A 17,152-nucleotide genomic window follows, 5' to 3' on the forward strand; every position below is an offset into this window, starting at 1 on the left:
TTTCGCCACGTTGGCCGTGCTTGGCCAGGCAGATCTCGAACTCCTGACCTCAAGTTATCTGCCTTCCTGGGCCTCCCAGAGTATTGTGATTACAGGCATGAGCCACTATGTCTGACCTATTCTTTGATTTTTGATTTTTTTTTTTTTTCTTTTTTGAGACTGAGTGTCACTCTTGTTGCTGAGGCTGGAGTGCGGTGGTACCATCTCAGCTCACTGCAACCTCTGCCTCCTGGGCTCAAGCGATTTTCCTGCCTCAGCCTTCCGTGTAGCTGGGATTACAGGTATGTGCCACCACACCTGGCCAATTTTGTATTTTTAGTAGTGATGGGGTTTCTCCATGTTGATCAGACTGGTCTCAAACTCCTGACCTCAGGTGATCTGCCCTCCTCAGCCTCCCAAAGTTGATTGCTATTAATATAATGCTATAGTTACTAGAACACATATACTAGAGTTACAGTACACTGAAATGGTCAAAAGGCAAGTAGAATAGAAATAAGAAAATTTTGATGAAAATCTGGAGAATTAAGTCTTTCTGTAATTGAGAGTTGATTCTTTGATTGTGGAATCCTGAAAATGGAAATGGTTTGAAAGGATGGTGTGACTTGAATGGGCTTTCTAAGCACAGCCTGGTAAGGATAACTGACAGCTTGGGACAATGGATTTAGGGTACCACCAGTTTAACATTTCTGGGCGTGTTTTCCTATCTTTAAAGTGGAGATACCAACTCAGAATAGTAATGTGAGGATTAATTGAAGTAACTTATGCTAGGCACCGAACAGTGCCTGATACAGTATTGATAATGCTGTTTATTTTTCCGTGTGTGAAATGGGCATACCATTCACTTGTCTTTTGGGTCAGTAATGCGTTTCAGCCAAATGAAATAAGTAACACAGGTGAAATGCCTAGCAGTGCCATACGTAGATGAGCAGTACCTAGTACATCAATGTTCCTTTTGTTTCCTTTTATGAGTGCGTTTTGTTTTGCATTTTCTTGTGTCTGTTGTGGCTTGAGGGATGAGATTTGTGTGTCTGAAATGCTTTGCTAAACAGGGCATTGTTCCTTGTGGAATACTTGGGTAATATGGTTTCCTGGATTTCATATTCACTGTTTCTACTTTATGTGAGAATCTAGTGTTGGGAGGCTTCTGCGTTCAAAGAAAACTGAAAATTATAAATGAATATATTGGATTTGTAATAGGGGACACCTGGGTCTCTTTGTAGTTTAAAGTGACGAGTTCAGGCGGGGAGGAGGGCTCTAATATTTAGAGTTGTAATGCAGATTTAAGACTTAATCAGTTTTAGCTATTTGCTTTGTAAACTGTATTGTATCAAGAGTCCTTATTTGCCAAAAACAGCTTTCTTTCTTTCTTTTTTTTTTTAGAGATGGGGTGGGGACAGGGGTCCGCGGGTCCACTATATAGCCCAGACTGGCACAAACTCTTGGGCTCAAGCAGTCCTCCTGCCTCAGCCTCCTGAGTGGTTGGGATTGATTACAGGAGGGCAACATTATGCCTGCCTTGAAGACAGTTTCCTTGATGAGACCTTTGTAAAATAACTTTGACCTTGTTGTAGAATTGGCTTAGAATCTTCTTAAAGTGGAGGTTTCTTTATGGAATTCTATAGTTATTTTTTAACCTCTGCTGTGCTGTGGAGGCCATGAGTATGTATTTGTTTATTTTACACTTCATTAAGTTCCAGATTTGTAAAGTTTTGGGCCTTTTTTTTTTTTTTTGGAGACGGAGTCTCGCTCTGTCGCCCAGGCTGGAGTGCAGTGGCCGGATCTCAGCTCACTGCAAGCTCCGCCTCCCGGGTCTACGCCATTCTCCTGCCTCAGCCTCCCGAGTAGCTGGGACTACAGGCGCCCGCCACCTCGCCCGGCTAGTTTTTTTGTATTTTTTAGTAGAGACGGGGTTTCACTGTGTTAGCCAGGATGGTCTCGATCTCCTGACCTCGTGATCCGCCCGTCTCGGCCTCCCAAAGTGCTGGGATTACAGGCTTGAGCCACCGCGCCCGGCCAAAGTTTTGGGCTTTTTTGGTCTGCCGTTGTTTTCTGAGACAAGGTCACTCAGGCTGGAGTGCAGTGGCGTTATTGTGGCTCCCTGTAGCCTCAACCTCCCAGGCCTCAGTGATCCTTCCCCACCTCAGCCTCCCAAGTAGCTGGGACTATAGGTACGCAACACCACGCTTGGCTAATTTTATTTTTTGTAGAGATGGGGTCCCACTATGTTGCCCAGGCTGGTCTTGACCTGCTGGCCTCCAGCAGTCCTCCTGCCTCAGCCTCCCAAAGTGCTGGGATTACAGGCATGAGCTACCATGCTGGCCTTCTTTTCCATTAGAGACAGAATCTCTCTTTGTTGCCCAGACTTGAGTGCAGTGGTGCAGTTATAGCCTGGAACTCCTGGACTCAAGTGATCCTCCAGCCTCAGCTTTCCAAGTAGCTGGGACTACAGGTGCACACCACTACACCTGGCTAATTTTTGTAGTATTTGTAGAGACGGGGTCTCTCCTGGTCTCGAACTCCTGTCCTCAAGTGATCCTCCTGCCTTGGCCTCCCAAAGTGTTGGGATTACAGGTATGAGCCACTGTTCCCAGCCCTGTTGATATTTTGTAAAGCTTAACACAGTCCATCCCTTTTGATATTTTCTAAAGCAGAGCACGGTGGCTCATGCCTGTAATCCCAGCACTTTGGGAGGCCAAGACATGCAGATCACATAAGGCCAGAAGTTTGAGACCAGTCTGGCCAACGTGGTGAAACTCTGTCTCTACTAAAAATACAAAAATTAGCCAGATGTGGTGGTACGTGCCTGTAATCCCAGCTCCTCAAGTGGCTGAGGCACAAGAATGGCTTGAATCCAGGAGGTGGAGGTTGCAGTGAACTGAGATCACACCACTACACTCCAGCCTGGGCAACAGGGAGACCCTGTCTCAAAAAAAAAAAAAAAAAAAAAAAATTAGAGAAAATATCAACAAGAATGATGAGTTTTTGTTTAGTGATTGCATTGATACCTGATGGATCTCACTGAATCGAATTTGATGTGCTACTTTTAGATATGTTCATAGGTGCAGATATGGCTTTATTTATTTGAGACAGTTTCATTCTTGTTGCCCAAGCTGGAGTGCAACGGTGCGATCTCAGCTCACTGCAGCCTTCGCCTCCCGTGTTGAAGCGATTCTCCTGCCTCAACCTCTTGAGTAGCTGGGTTTATAGGCACCTGCCACCATGCCTGGCTAATTTTTGTATTTTTAGTAGAGATGGGGTTTCACCATGTTGGCCAGGCTGGTCTCGAACTCCTGATCTCAGATGATCCACCTGCCTCATCCTCCAGAACTGCTGAAATTGACGTGAGCCACCGCGCCCAGCCTGACACGGCTTTAGAAAGAACTCTCCACTAACTTTATGACCTCCAGTTCTTCTTTTTATAGCTACATTCAGCTTTGACAAAATGGAGTTGAATAATTTTTTTTTTTTTTTTTTTTTTGAGACGTAGTCTCGCTCTGTCGCCCAGGCTGGAGTGCAGTGGCGCGATCTCGGCTTACTGCAAGCTCCGTCTCCTGGGTTCATGCCATTCTCCTGCCTCAGCCTGCTGAGTAGCTGGGACTGCAGGCGCCCGCCACCATGCCCGGCTAATTTTTTGTATTTTTGGCAGAGACGGGGTTTCACTGTGTTAGCCAGGATGGTCTCGATCTCCTGACCTCGTGATCCGCCCACCTCGGCCTCCCAAAGTGCTGGGATTATAGGCGTGAGCCACCGCGCCCGGCTGAGTTGAATAATTTTACTTTCTAAGTTATAACTCCATGAAAACTGTGTTTTAGGGGGAATGTCTTTAGTTTGAGGATTATGCAAAATAAAGTTTTTTGGTTCCTGGGCTAAGTTTGTAGTGTTATACTTTTAATTTTGAGACAGTCTTGCCCTGTCACCAGGTTGGAGTACAGTGGCGAGATCTCGGCTCATTGCAACATCTGCCTCCTGGGTTCAAACGATTCTCTTGCCTCAGCCTCCCGAGTAGCTGGGATTATAGGCATGCGCCACCATGCCCAGCTAATTTTGTATTTTAAGTAGAGATGGAGTTTCACCTTGTTGGCCAGGCTGGTCTCGAACTCCTGTCCTCAGGAGATCCGCCTGCCTTGGCCTCCCAAAGTGCTGGGATTACAAGTGTGAGCCTCCACCCCTGGCCAAGTAGTTTCCATTTTCATAGTAACATTGCTGCTCTTCAGCAAAATAGTCATTAAGTTAGAAACTGTCACCACTTTCTTCTTGTTCTTTTATTACCTTTTTGTTTCCTTTGAGATTGAGGTATGCTCTTGCAGACTGTGTGAATATGTATGATATTGGTGATAATGTGGGGTGACTAATAGTCTACTGTGAGTAGACGGTGTTTTTTAACCCAGTATTATTTGGACATCTGTTAAGTTTTTGTTAATTTCTGTTTTGTACAGATAATTTACTGTAGGCTTTTTCCAGTTTCTTTGTACTTCTAGCTTTTGTGTATGGGAAACATTCTACTTTTCTGCTCCGGCCGCCTTCCCTCACACTGCAGTCACATAGCGCAGCTGGTGTTTCTTTCCCAGATGAATTCTATCTGGGTGTTGCTGCTGCTAACTTACCATGCTAGATTGGATGGGATATTTTCAGTGAGAAACACCTGTGCCATTTACTGGCTGCTTGCCTGTTTTTTGTTTTGTTTTGTTGGGTTTTTTTGTGTGTGTTTTTGTTTTTGTTTTGAGACGGAGTCTCTCTCTGTCGCCAAGGCTGGAGTCCAGTGGCGCCATCTTGGCTCACTGCAGTCTCCGCCTCCTGAGTTCAAGCCATTCTCCCTGCCTCAGCCTCCCAAGCAGTTGGGATTATGGGCGCCCACCACCATGCCTGGCTAATTTTTGTATTTTTAATAGAGATGGGGTTTCACCATCTTGGCCAGGCTGGTCTTGAACTCCCGACCTCATGATCCACCCACCTCGGCCTCCCAAAGTGCTGGGATTACAGGCATGAGCCACTGCGCCCAGCCTGCTTGCCTGATTTTGAGTGCTCTCTGAGCAAGAGTCTTGTGGGGGCCGGGGAGTGAAAGGAAGTCAGGGTGGTGGTGACAGCTTGAAAATGCATAACTCTTTGACATTTGTCAGCTAGTGGGTGATTACTGCATGATGAAGCAGCACTGCTTTGTGTTCAAAGTCATTTTAAGCCTTATAGTAGGCTTTCAACAAGGATATTTTACTGGAAGCTGTTTATGTGGTAAAAGATTATTTATCCCTTAGGTCTATATTTCCTAGATGGCTAGAGCAAGAGGAGCAGATACCACATTTCGTGTTTAGGAATGCTTTTCAGCCCCTCCCTGCTCATGATTCAATATCTGTTTGTCATTTAGTGCACAGCTAACCTTTTTCATGAGGCTTTTCTTTTTTTTTTTTTTTTTTTTTTGAGACGGAGTCTCACGCTGTTGCCCAGGCTGGAGTGCAGTGGCGCAATCTCGGCTCACTGCAAGCTCCGCCTCCCGGGTTCCCGCCATTCTCCTGCCTCAGCCTCCTGAGTAGCTGGGACTACAGGCGCCCGCCACCGCACCCGGCTAATTTTTTGTATTTTTAGTAGAGACGGGGTTTCACTGTGGTCTCGATCTCCTGACCTTGTGATCCGCCCGCCTCGGCCTCCCAAAGTGCTGGGATTACAGGCTTGAGCCACCGCGCCCGGCCTTCATGAGGCTTTTCCTGTCCATTCATTCCTATACCTGATTTAGTGTTTTATTGATGTATTTTATTATTTCAGCAAGATTTTAAGCTTTTTGAGGATGGAAACTGCCTTGCTGCTTAGTGTATTGCATATACTTTAGGGGAGTGGTTCAGGCACATAGTCCCTACTCTAATTATACCTTGTGATCTAGCCCCTCTTGTAATACCTTATTGCACCAGAGGTGGACACCTGGCCCAAGCTGGGCAAATTGCTTTGTCCTAGGAATTTGAGATCGGAACTGAGATTCAAGTCTTTAGGATACGAATTGTCACCTGCATTCAGAGAACTCAGGACATAAAGTCAGATGCTGGTATGCAGCCAAGTTCAGGCTCATACATGTGGAAGCGGTGAAGGTCATTCCGTAGGGAGGGAGAAGTAAGTAGATTTCATCTGGAAAGAAGCATAGACTAGAAATGCAGTTCTGGAGAGAGGGCAGCCATCCACATGCAGAATACAAATCTGGATGCCTAAAGACTTTCCAGGTGTGGGCCTGTTTGGAGTTCTTGAGATGGTCTAGTACTCTTTCAGTTAGTTCTAGTTTTTGTGTAAGCTATCTGTTATTTTCAGCCAAAAGAACTTTGAGTTAGACTTAGTACAGAGCTCTGCACAGCACTTGTAAAATTTGAAGTTTAGAATAGTCCTGAGTAGCTAGAATTGCAGGTGTGCGCTACCATGCCTGGCTGATTTTTTTTGTATTTTTAGTAGAAACGAGGTTTCACCATGTTAGCCATGGCTGGTCTCGAACTCCCAACCTTAGGTGATCTGCCCGCCTTGGCCTCCCAAAGTGCTGGGATTACAGGCTTGAGCCACCGCACCAGTCGTTTGAAAGAGTGCTCTTCCCGCCCGCCCCCATGCCCTCCTTAGCCCCAGGCAAAAGGCTGCTGGAGGTCTTGACTCCTTCAGTATATGCATTTGCGCTTGGTGTTTAGAATGCTTTGCTAGATCAAGATTATGAGTTTATTTTTTTAACAAGTTTTTTATGATTATTTGTTTATTTTGTTTGTTTTGTTTTTGTTTTTTTAAGGAATATGAGCCTGTTAAAAATAATACTGCTATTTCAGATAGGAAACTTAAAGTGAGCCATCAGTTTTAGAGAATTTTTGTTTGTGAGGCATATGGATTCAGTCTTTTCTTCATTTCTAGTTAAGTGGTGTTTGTTTTAGTTTCCTGATTGTTTCCTCTTAAAAAAATGTTGATGGGCTTGAGTGGAACACAATAATGTGGGTTGAATGGCTGTTGAGACTTTAAACAAAGGGTGAGTGGCTATGTGCCCAGTTGATGGAGTCTGTCTGGTCCCAGCTCAGTAACTTCATGAATGATCTGTGAGAGGAGCATCACAGTGGTGTTTTTCTCTTTGAGAAATGTTAATGAGGGAGAGGGGGAAGCTCTGTGAAAGACAGTTTAGTGCTTCTAACGTGATTTTTTTTCCCTGTGATCTTTTGGTTTGTTAGGTTGAAAGACTTTATTCCAGAGAAATGTAAAAATTCCCTGTAATACTAATGAGCAGGAATTAAAAAGAGACAAGCCAGTTTTGAAATGGAGATTTATATGCAACCTGGTACACAGCCAACATCAACATTCTGTCTTCCATACATAGATATGTAGGATAGAAAAAGCTAGAAGATATTATTTGATATCAGAGGTCAAATGATGATTGCAAATATATCTAAACAATATTATGGGCCAGTCGTGGTAGCTTATGCCTGCATTACCAGCACTTTAGGAGGCTGAGGCAAGAGGATTCCTTGAGGCCAGGAGTTTGAGACCAGCCTAGGCAAATACAGGGACTCTGTCTCTACAAAGAAAAAAAAATTATTTAGCCAGGCATGGTGGGGCACACCTATAGTCCTAGCTATTTGGGAGACTGAGGCAGGACTCAACTCCTTGAGCCCAGGAGTTGGAGGTTACAGAAAGCTATGATTGTGCCACTGTACTCCAGCCAGCCTGGGCAAAAAAGTGAAACCCCATTTCTTTAAAAAATAAAAATAAAAATAAGATTATGCCTTCATGTGTTGTGTGTATTGTGCTAAACCCAATGCTGTGCATAGAGGAAATTTTACAGTCTATAGTTTACCTAAGCACTGGGGCCTTGCATAAAGTAGATATCTGATAATTATTTGTTGACTACTCCATGTTAAATGGCACTTTAATTTTATGTTTTGAAACAGTTCAGTATTAAGGATTAGTAATAGGAAAAAGACTTAACATTGAAATTCTGTGAATTTAAGTCATTGTCTTCTGAAGATGGAGTACTTTAAAAACTCCAAGGAGTTATCTGGAAACAAGCATAAGCAGCTTTCTATCAAAAGACATTATGGTTAAGATAACGTACTGTAGGCCTGGCGTGGTGACTTACGCCTATAGTCCCAGCACATTGGGAGGCTGAGTCAGGCGGATCACGAGGTCAGGAGATCGAGACCATCCTGGCCAACATGGTGAAACTCTGTCTCTACTAAAAATACAAAAATTAGCTGAGTGTGGTGGTGTGTGCCTGTAGTCCCAGCTACTCAGGAGGCTGAGGCAGGAGAATCGCTTGAATCCAAGAGGTGGAGGCTGCACTGAGCCAAGATGGTGCCACTGCACTTTAGCCTGGGCGACAGAGCGGGACTCTGTCCCAAAAAAAAAAAAAAAAAAAAGATTTGTACTGTAAAAACCTTTTGGAGCTCTGATCTAGAAACCTTGTGTTTTACATTGCCTGAACAGTCAGAAGGCTCCTAGACAACTCTGATTTTGGCTCAGTTTTCAATAGCTCCAGAAAATAAGAAAAGGAGAATCTGATATTGCTGGCGGTCTGCACTCTTGCCTTTCTGGGCCAAGACATGCTTTTCCAAATAAAATCGAGGAAATAGTAAACCACTAGTAAAAATGAATAAAGCATCCAAGAGTTTGCCTCCTCTCATGTCTTGTTTTCTGCTTTTTGTTTCTAGGCTGTCTGATATTAAACTTACGTGCCAAAACTATACTGTGGGCTTGTCCTTCCTACTTCCTCTTTCAACTTTATGGGAAATAATTGTGGAAAGACATTATGTTTATTATGTATTCATTGTTTTTATTGTGTGCTGTTTCTGCTTAATAGCCTCTGCATACATTTACAAGTGCGATTTTATTTATTACTATTATTTTTTGAGATGGAGTCTCACTCTGTCACCCAGGCTGGAGTGCAGTGGCACATTCTCAGCTCTGCAGCTTCCGCCTCCCAGGTTCAAGTAACTCTGCCTCAGCCTCCCGAGTAGCTGGGATTACAGGTGTGTACCACCACGCCCAGGTAATTTTTGTATTTTTTTAGTAGTGACAAGTTTTCACCATGTTGGCTAGGCTGACCTCTTAATTCCTGACCTGACCTCCGGTGATCTGCTTAGCTTGGCCTCCCAAAGTACTGAGATTTCAGGCATGAGCTACCACACCTGGCCTATAAGTACAGTTTTTTAAAAAAGCTTGCAAACCTCTTTACTGAGCTAATTTGGGTTATAGATAGCATTGGGAAACTATCTATCTGTCTGTCTGTCTGCCTAATCTATCTATCTATCTTTTTTCTGTTTTTAGTAGAGATGAGATTTGGCCATGCTGGCCAGGCTAGTCTCGAACTCCTGGCCTCAAGTGATTCACCTGCCTCAGCTTCCCAAAGTGCTGGGATTACAGGCGTGAGCTGCCGTGCTGGCCAGAAACTATTTAAAAACAAACTCTTACACGGAGTACAGTGGGTGGCTCATGCCTATAATTCCTAGCACCTTGGGAGGCTGAGGCGGGCGGATCATGAGGTCAGGAGATCGAGACCATCCTGGCTAACACAGTGAAACCCCGTCTCTATTAAAAATAGAAAAAATTAGCCGGGCATGGTGGCACACGCCTGTAATCCCAGCTACTCTGGAGGCTGAGGCAGGAGAATCACTTGAACCCAGGAGGTGGAGGTTGCGGTGAGCTGAGATCGCACCACTGCACTCCAGCCTGGGCGACAGAGCAAGACTCTGTCTCAAGAAAAAAAAAACCTCTTGTGGGCCTGCTACAGGAAAGCTTAGGTGAGTAAATATAGCAAAACAAGACATGATTTTTTTTTTTTTTTTGAGACGGAGTTTCACTCTTGTTGCTCAGGCTGGAGTGCAGTGGTGCAACCTTGGCTCACTGCAACCTCTACCTCCCGAGTTCAAGCGATTCTCCTGCCTCAGCCTCCTGAGTAGCTGGGATTACAGGCATGCCCCACCATGCCCGGCTAATTTTCTAGTTTTAGTAGAGACGGAGTTTCTCCATGTTGGTCAGGCTGGTCTCAGACTCCTGAACTCAAGTGATCCGCCTGCCTCGGCCTCCCAAAGTGCTGGGATTGCAGGCATGAAGCCATCTCACCCAGCCCAAGACATAATATTTTTGTGGAGTGTCTTGATAACTATTGCCTACTGTAGTTAATGGTATATCTTATCTCCATAGAACCATTTTTTTTTCCTTTTGGTTTGTGAATTTGTTGTATGAATTGGTTCTGAGTTTGGTTTTTAACACATTTTATTTAAATGGAATTTATATTTAGGCTTCAGTAGTTATTATTAGTGTGAGGGATACTCTTGAAATTTGTGCCAGGGGCCGGGCGCGGTGGCTCAAGCCTGTAATCCCAGCACTTTGGGAGGCCGAGACGGGCGGATCACGAGGTCAGGAGATCAAGACCATCCTGGCGAACACGGTGAAACCCCGTCCCTACTAAAAAACACAAAAAACTAGCCGGGCGAGGTGGCGGGCGCCTGTAGTCCCAGCTACTCGGGAGGCTGAGGTAGGAGAATGGTGTAAACCCAGGAGGCGGAGCTTGCAGTGAGCTGAGATCCGGCCACTGCACTCCAGCCTGGGTGACAGAGCAAGACTCCGTCTCAAAAAAAAAAAAAAAAAAAAAAAGAAATTTGTGCCAGGTACTTTCTGGCTCAAATTATTATGGATCAGGCCTGGGGTAGCTGAAGTTCTAGACTATTACTGTGAAATCAAGTGCTGTTTTTGTTAATGTTCATTTGTCTGGTATAAGTTTGCTCTGGGCTAAGCTAGATCTATGGGAAGACTTAATTTAACCCTTTTCCAGTAAGCTTCCGACTTAGGGAAAAAAAAATTTTTTTTTCCTAATGCTGACTGTTCTACTTCTGAAAAAACCAGATCCACAGATCAGACGTGTAAACGATCTGTTTTCTTAAGATATCTTCTAACAGAATGAGTCTCCAGGGAACTGAGTGGCAACACACATTTAGCTAGGAGTGTCAGTTCATCTCCCTAAATGTAATTTAACATCACATTTATCTACACACCACAGTTTTGGAGGCATACTTGGAGATTGAACTTTTACTTCCCTTGGCTTTTTTTAATTTAATTTAATTTAATTTAATTTAATTTTGAGACGGAGTCTCACTCTGTTGCCCAGGCTGGAGTGCAGTGGCGCCATCTTGGCACACTTCAAACTCCGCCTCCCAGGTTCACGCCATTCTCCTGCCTCAGCCTCCCGAGTAGCTGGGACTACAGGTGCCCACCACCACACCTAGCTAATTTTTTAGGTGTTTTTTTTTTTTTTTTTTTTTTGAGACGTAGTCTTGCTCTGTCGCCAGGCTGGAGTGCAGTGGCGCGATCTCGGCTCACTGCGAGCTCCGCCTCCTGGGTTCATGCCATTCTCCTGCCTCAGCCTCCCGAGTAGCTGGGACTACAGGCGCCCGCGACCATGCCCGGCTAATTTTTTGTGTTTTTTAGTAGAGATGGAGTTTCACCATGTTAGCCAGGATGGTCTCGATCTCCTGACCTCGTGATCCACCTGCCTCGGCCTCCCAAAGTGCTGGGATTACAGGCGTAAGCCATCGCGCACAGCCAATTTTTTGTATTTTTTAATAGAGATGGGGTTTCACCAGATTAACCAGGATGGTCTCGGTCTCCTGACCTTGTGATCCCCCGACCTTGGCCTCCCAAAGTGCTGGGATTACAGGTGTGAGCCACCGTGCCTGGCCGGCTTTATTTTTTATAATTTTGTGTCTGATATATTTCTAACATAATTGTGTAGAGAAGCTGAGATTTCTTGAACTTTGGAAAACATTGAAATCTTCATAGAAAAAAATACTAAATATGGCCAGGAGCAGTGGCTCATGCCTGTAATCCCAGCACTTTGGGAGGCCAAGGCGGGTGGATCACCTGAGGTCAGGAGTTCAAGACCAGCCTGGCCAACATGGTGAAACCCCATCTCTACTGAAAATACAAAATATTAGCCAGGCATGGTGGCAGGTGCCTGTAATCTCAGCTACTCGGGAGGCTGAGACAGGAGAATAGCTTGAACTAGGGAGGCGGAGGTTGCAGTGAACAGAGATTGCGTCACTGCACTTTATTTAGCCTGGGCAACAAGAGTGAAACCCTGTCTCCAAAAAAAAAAGAAAAAATGCTAAATATAACTTATATTGTAGTTTGGAAAGAAATAGCAGCATGCATAGGTCGTAGAAACTTCAGTTGAGTTTATATTGATGTAACTGCTTTTATGAAGAGGGAGGGGAAAAACTAAGAATTGAATATATTTAACTATTTTGCAAGATAGTGTCACTAAAATAGTTTTAAATATTCTTTTTTTTTTTTTTTTTTTTTGGTGATAGAGTCTCGCTCTGTTGCCCAGGCTGGAGTGCACTTGAGCAATCTCAGCTCACTGTAACCCCTGCCTCGTAGGTTCAAGCGATGCTTCTGCCTTGGCCTCCCAAATAGCTGGGATTACAGGTGCCTGCCATCATGCTCAGCTAATTTTTGTATTATTATTATTGTTGTTGTTGTTATTGAGATGGAGTCTCGCTCTATAGCCCAGGCTGGAGTGTAGTGGTGTGATCTCGGCTCACTGCTACCTCCGCCTCCTGGGGTTTAAGCAGTTCTCCTCCCTCAGCCTCCCGAGTAGCTGGGACTACAGGCATACACCACCATGCCCGGCTAATTTTTTGTATTTTAGTAGAGAGGAGGTTTCACTGTGTTGCCCAGGCTGGTTGTGAACTCCTGAGCTCAGGCAGTCTGCCCGCCTTGGCCTCCCAAAGTGCTGGGATTATAAGCATGAGCCACTGCACCTGGCCAATTTTTGTATTTTTAGTAGAAACGGGGTTTTACCATGTTGGCCAGGCTAGTCTTGAACTCCTGACCTCAAATGATCCACCCGCCTCGGCTTCCCAAAGTGCTGGTATTACAGACATGAGCCACTGCGCTTGGTCCAATATTTCTTCAGAAATGTATATTGTATGGTACTATTTCTTGAAGGTAGCTTGCTGAAAGAGTAAGATCAGCTTTCTGAATTGCCAGATCCAGAACATCAAAAAAAAAAAAAAAAAAATACTGTGACCAAAAAAAAAAGTCTTCTGGATCCACCCCCAGGAATCCTAGTGGGTTCCCATGGTAACAGCCTCTTTGCTTACAACTTGTCACTGTGTAACTGTCACTGAGGTTCAAAGAAAAGCCAGTATAGCAAGAACTGTGTGGCATTAACAACTCCTTAATAAAATGCTGTTGCACATTTGCAGTGAGCCAGAAATAGAAAAGAAAGTTTTAAGGTTTTAATTTCTGTGTTCCGTTAATTAGAAGCTTTAAAAAGCTGCCTAATTATGGTAAGGTGCAGCAGTGGGAAGGTGGTGGGTGGCCCAGGCAGCCTTAGGAGGGAGCAAAAGTAAGCCATAGGCTCAAAATGTTAGAAACTTCAGATGTTTTTTTCTTCTTTAATCCTATCATTTTGAAAGTGAGGGACATGGAATGCCTTACTTAAATTCACACAGAGATAGAAGCAGGAATTTTCCCTGCACTATTCTGTTGTCTCTACCCACACATTGGATTCACCTTTCCTCTACTTTTCATGTGAAATCAGTTTCTGAGGTTAGCAAAGGACCTTTACAGAAGTTATGCAGATAAACTTTCTATCCATCAAAGGAATCCCTTCTATAGCATCCTGTGCAGGCAGCATCTGCCTCTTTCCTCAGGTGGAGGTTACTTGTTTAATGGCAAAAGCCCCTCTACTGGAGTTGAAAGGGAGGATAGTTTTATGTGGATTTCCCATTTTAAAGCTATATACTGTTTTTTCTCTCATCATAAAAGAGTAGTTGTAGGCCGGGCACGGTGGCTCACGCCGGTAATCCCAGCACTTCGGGAGGCCAAGGTGGGTGGATCACCCGAGGTCAGGAGTTTGACACCAGCCTGGCCAACATGGTGAAACCCCATCTCTACTAAAAATACAAAAATTAGCCAGGCCTGGTGGTGGGTACCTGTAGTCCCAGCTACTCAGTCAGCTGAGGCAGGAGCATTGCTTGAACCCAGGAGGCAGAGGTTGCAGTGAGTAGAGATTGCACCACTGCACTCCAGCCTGGGCGACAGAGTGAGACTGTCTCAAAACAAACAAACAAACAAACAAACAAAAAGCAGTTGTAAATCAGAAAAATTCCCAAATGTTTTTCAGTAGCCTGTTTATCTCCATTTAAGTCATGCTTGTCAGTCATGACAAGACAAATAATTCTTTAAAGGAATTATGTCATGCCTAAACCCTAGAACTTTGAAAAGATAATGCCATATTTGGAACAGGCTAGTCCTTTAACAGGTGGGAGGGAAGAGATGATGATAAATGCTATATTGAGTTTAAAGTACTTTACAGTGTGCTTAATATAAGGAGATGATTTTGAGCTAAAGAATGTCAGAATAGGCTGGGCGCGGTGGCTCAAGCCTGTAATCCCAGCACTTTGGGAGGCCGAGACGGGCGGATCACAAGGTCAGGAGATCGAGACCATCCTGGCGAACACGGTGAAACCCCATCTCTACTAAAAAGTACAAAAAAAAAAAAAAAAAAAACTAGCCGGGCGAGGTGGCGGGCGCCTGTAGTCCTAGCTACTCGGGAGGCTGAGGCAGGAGAATGGCATGAACCCAGGAGGTGGAGCTTGCAGTGAGCCGAGATCTGGCCACTGCACTCCAGCCTACGCAACAGAGCGAGACTCCGTCTCAAAAAAAAAAAAAAAAAAAAAAAGAATGTCAGAATAGGCCTCAAAAATACTTCTAAGGCAAAATCAGAAGCCAAGTAGGCAAGTTATTTTGTGTTTTTGTGGTGCATTTTGCGAATGCTTTTGTCATTGTTTCTAGAGTGGGTATATCTATACAAAAGTGAGTTTGGGGTTCAAAAATAATATTTTGGGTCTTATTGTTTGTTTGTTTTTTGAGATGGAGTCTCGCTCTGTTGCTCAGGCTGGAGTGTAGTGGTGCGATCTCTGCTCACTGCAACCTCTGCCTCCCGGATTCAAGCAGTTCTCCTGTCTCAGCCTCCAGAGTAGCTGGGACTACAGGCGAGTGCTACCACACCCAGCTAATGCTTTGTATTTTTAGTAGAGATGGGGTTTCACCATGTTAGCCAGGATGGTCTCTATCTCCTAACCTCGTGATCCACCCACCTCGGCCTACCAAAGTGCTGAGATTACAGGTGTGAGCCACCGCGCCTGGCCTGTTTTTTTCTTTTCTTTTCTTTTTTTTTTTTTTTTTTTTGAGGTAGAGTCTTGCTGTACCTAAGCTGGAGTGAAGTGGCGTGATCTCAGCTCCCTGCAACCTCCACCTCCCGGGTTCAAGTGATTCTCGTGCCTCAGCTTCCCGAGTAGCTAGGATTACAGTCATCTACCACCACGCCTACCACACCTGAGTAATTTTTGTATTTTTAGTAGAAATGGGGTTTCGCCAAGTTAGCCAGGGTGGTCTTGAACTCCTGACCTCAGGGGATCCATCCGTCTCGGCCTCCCAAAGTGTTGGGATTACAGATGTGAGCTACCATGCCGGGCTTTTTGTTTTGAGACAGGGTCTTCCTTTGTCGCCCAGGCTTGGAGTGCAATGACCTAATTGTGGCTCACTGTAGCCTTGACCTCCTGGGCTCAAGCGATCCTCCCACCTCAACTTCTCAAGTGGCTGGCACTACAGGCACATGCCACCATGCCTGGCTAATTTTTTCCATTTTTGTAGAGACAGAGTCCCCCTGTATTGCCCAGGCTGGTCTTAAACTCCTGGTCTCAAGCGATCTTCCTGCCTTGGCCTCCCAAAGTACTGGGATTACAGGCATGTACCCAGCCTTCTTCCTCTTAAAATCTGGTCCTCTCTCCCAGTTTTCATGTCTCACAGCCATCCTTCTGTCTCTGATACTGTTTCTTAATTCTAAACAGCTATATTCTGTGAGCTGCTGCAAAAGAGAAACACCGTCCTTTCTAGACTGCCATGGAGTCAGTGCCACATTTACCAAACTGTCTGATCTGTGACTATGTCCTCTTTTGACTGGGCCCACATTAAAGCATGTCCTAAATGCTATGTTGATATATGTCCTCAGTAGCAATCTTGTTTTTTTTTTTTTTTTTTTTTTTTTGAGACGGAGTCTTGCTCTGTCACCCAGGCTGGAGTGCAGTGGCCGGATCTCAGCTCACTGCAAGCTCCGCCTCCCGGGTTTACGCCGTTCTCCTGCCTCAGCCTCCCGAGTAGCTGGGACTACAGGCGCCCGCCACCTCGCCCGGCTAGTTTTTTTTGTATTTTTTAGTAGAGACGGGGTTTCACCGTGTTAGCCGGGATCGTCTCTCGATCTCCTGGCCTCGTGATCCGCCTGTCTCGGCCTCCCAAAGTGCTGGGATTACAGGCTTGAGCCACCGCGCCCGGCAGCAATCTTGTTTTTTAAGCCTTCGTTTACAGGTTGATTCACAGTGGTGGAGAGCCATGTTCAGAATTTTTTTCTGATAGTCTGAATTTTCTTCTTGTCTTTCATGTCTTTGCTTCTGTTTATGTTCTTTGTACCTCTTCTTCCTTGAGCTTGCATCTTCTGCATAGTTGACTCTATTATATCATCTTTGGGGCTGCAGAATAAAATGTGGAAGATTTTGAAGTTAAGGTTCCCAGAATAATGTCGCCCACATTGCACATATGTCACATTTTGAGTTTACTAGTTAAGCCTCTAAATATGCATTTTATATACAATATGCGCAGTGGGATGATTTAGGTTGCCATGAGAACCTAAAAATTTTAGGTTTAAATGATTCAGTAACAGACACTTTAAAATTGTCTTAGACGAAGGCTAATTTTTTCTTTTATATACTCTTTACAAATTGAGGCATAAGGCAATAGCTGTTCTCATATAGTACCTCTCCTGCTGACAGGATGGGTGGCTTTGTTTGCCTACCTATTATCAGTCCTCTTCATTCCAGTCTTTCATACTCTGGTGTCATGTCCCCTGCCCAAGTATTTGTCTCTCTCTCTCTCTCTCTTTTTTTTTTTTTTTTTTTTTTTTTGAGAGAGAGTCTTACCCTGTTGCTCAGGCTGGAGAGCAGTGGTGTGATCTTGGCTCACTGCAACCTCTGCCTCCCAGATTTAAGAAGTTCTTCTGCCTCAGCCTCCCCAGTAGCTGGGATTACAGATACCCGCCACCACACCCAGCTAATTTTTAAAATTTTTTTTCTGAGTCGGAGTCTCACTCTGTTGC

At 44.7% G+C, this 17,152-nt stretch overlaps 1 protein-coding gene across 42 annotated transcripts in view; it reads left to right on the top strand.

The window, feature by feature from the left end:
- Positions 1 to 17,152, top strand: part of LOC105471691 (CUGBP Elav-like family member 1) — a 93,979-nt gene that overhangs the window by 8,610 nt on the left and 68,217 nt on the right. For 4 of the 42 annotated variants that reach the window (XM_071074635.1, XM_071074638.1, XM_071074639.1 and 1 more), the window contains exon 1: positions 261 to 281. The exons of 36 other annotated variants lie outside the window; for them this stretch is intronic. The gene's annotated coding sequence lies outside the window, so the exon portion shown is untranslated. Of the gene's footprint in view, positions 1 to 260; positions 282 to 17,152 lie in introns of those variants that run through there. 2 more of the 42 variants (XM_071074636.1, XM_071074637.1) reach the window with 1 other exon arrangement.

Source organism: Macaca nemestrina, chromosome 12 (genome assembly GCF_043159975.1).
Source record: "Macaca nemestrina isolate mMacNem1 chromosome 12, mMacNem.hap1, whole genome shotgun sequence".
In the NCBI taxonomy this organism is placed as follows: Eukaryota; Metazoa; Chordata; class Mammalia; order Primates; family Cercopithecidae; genus Macaca; species Macaca nemestrina.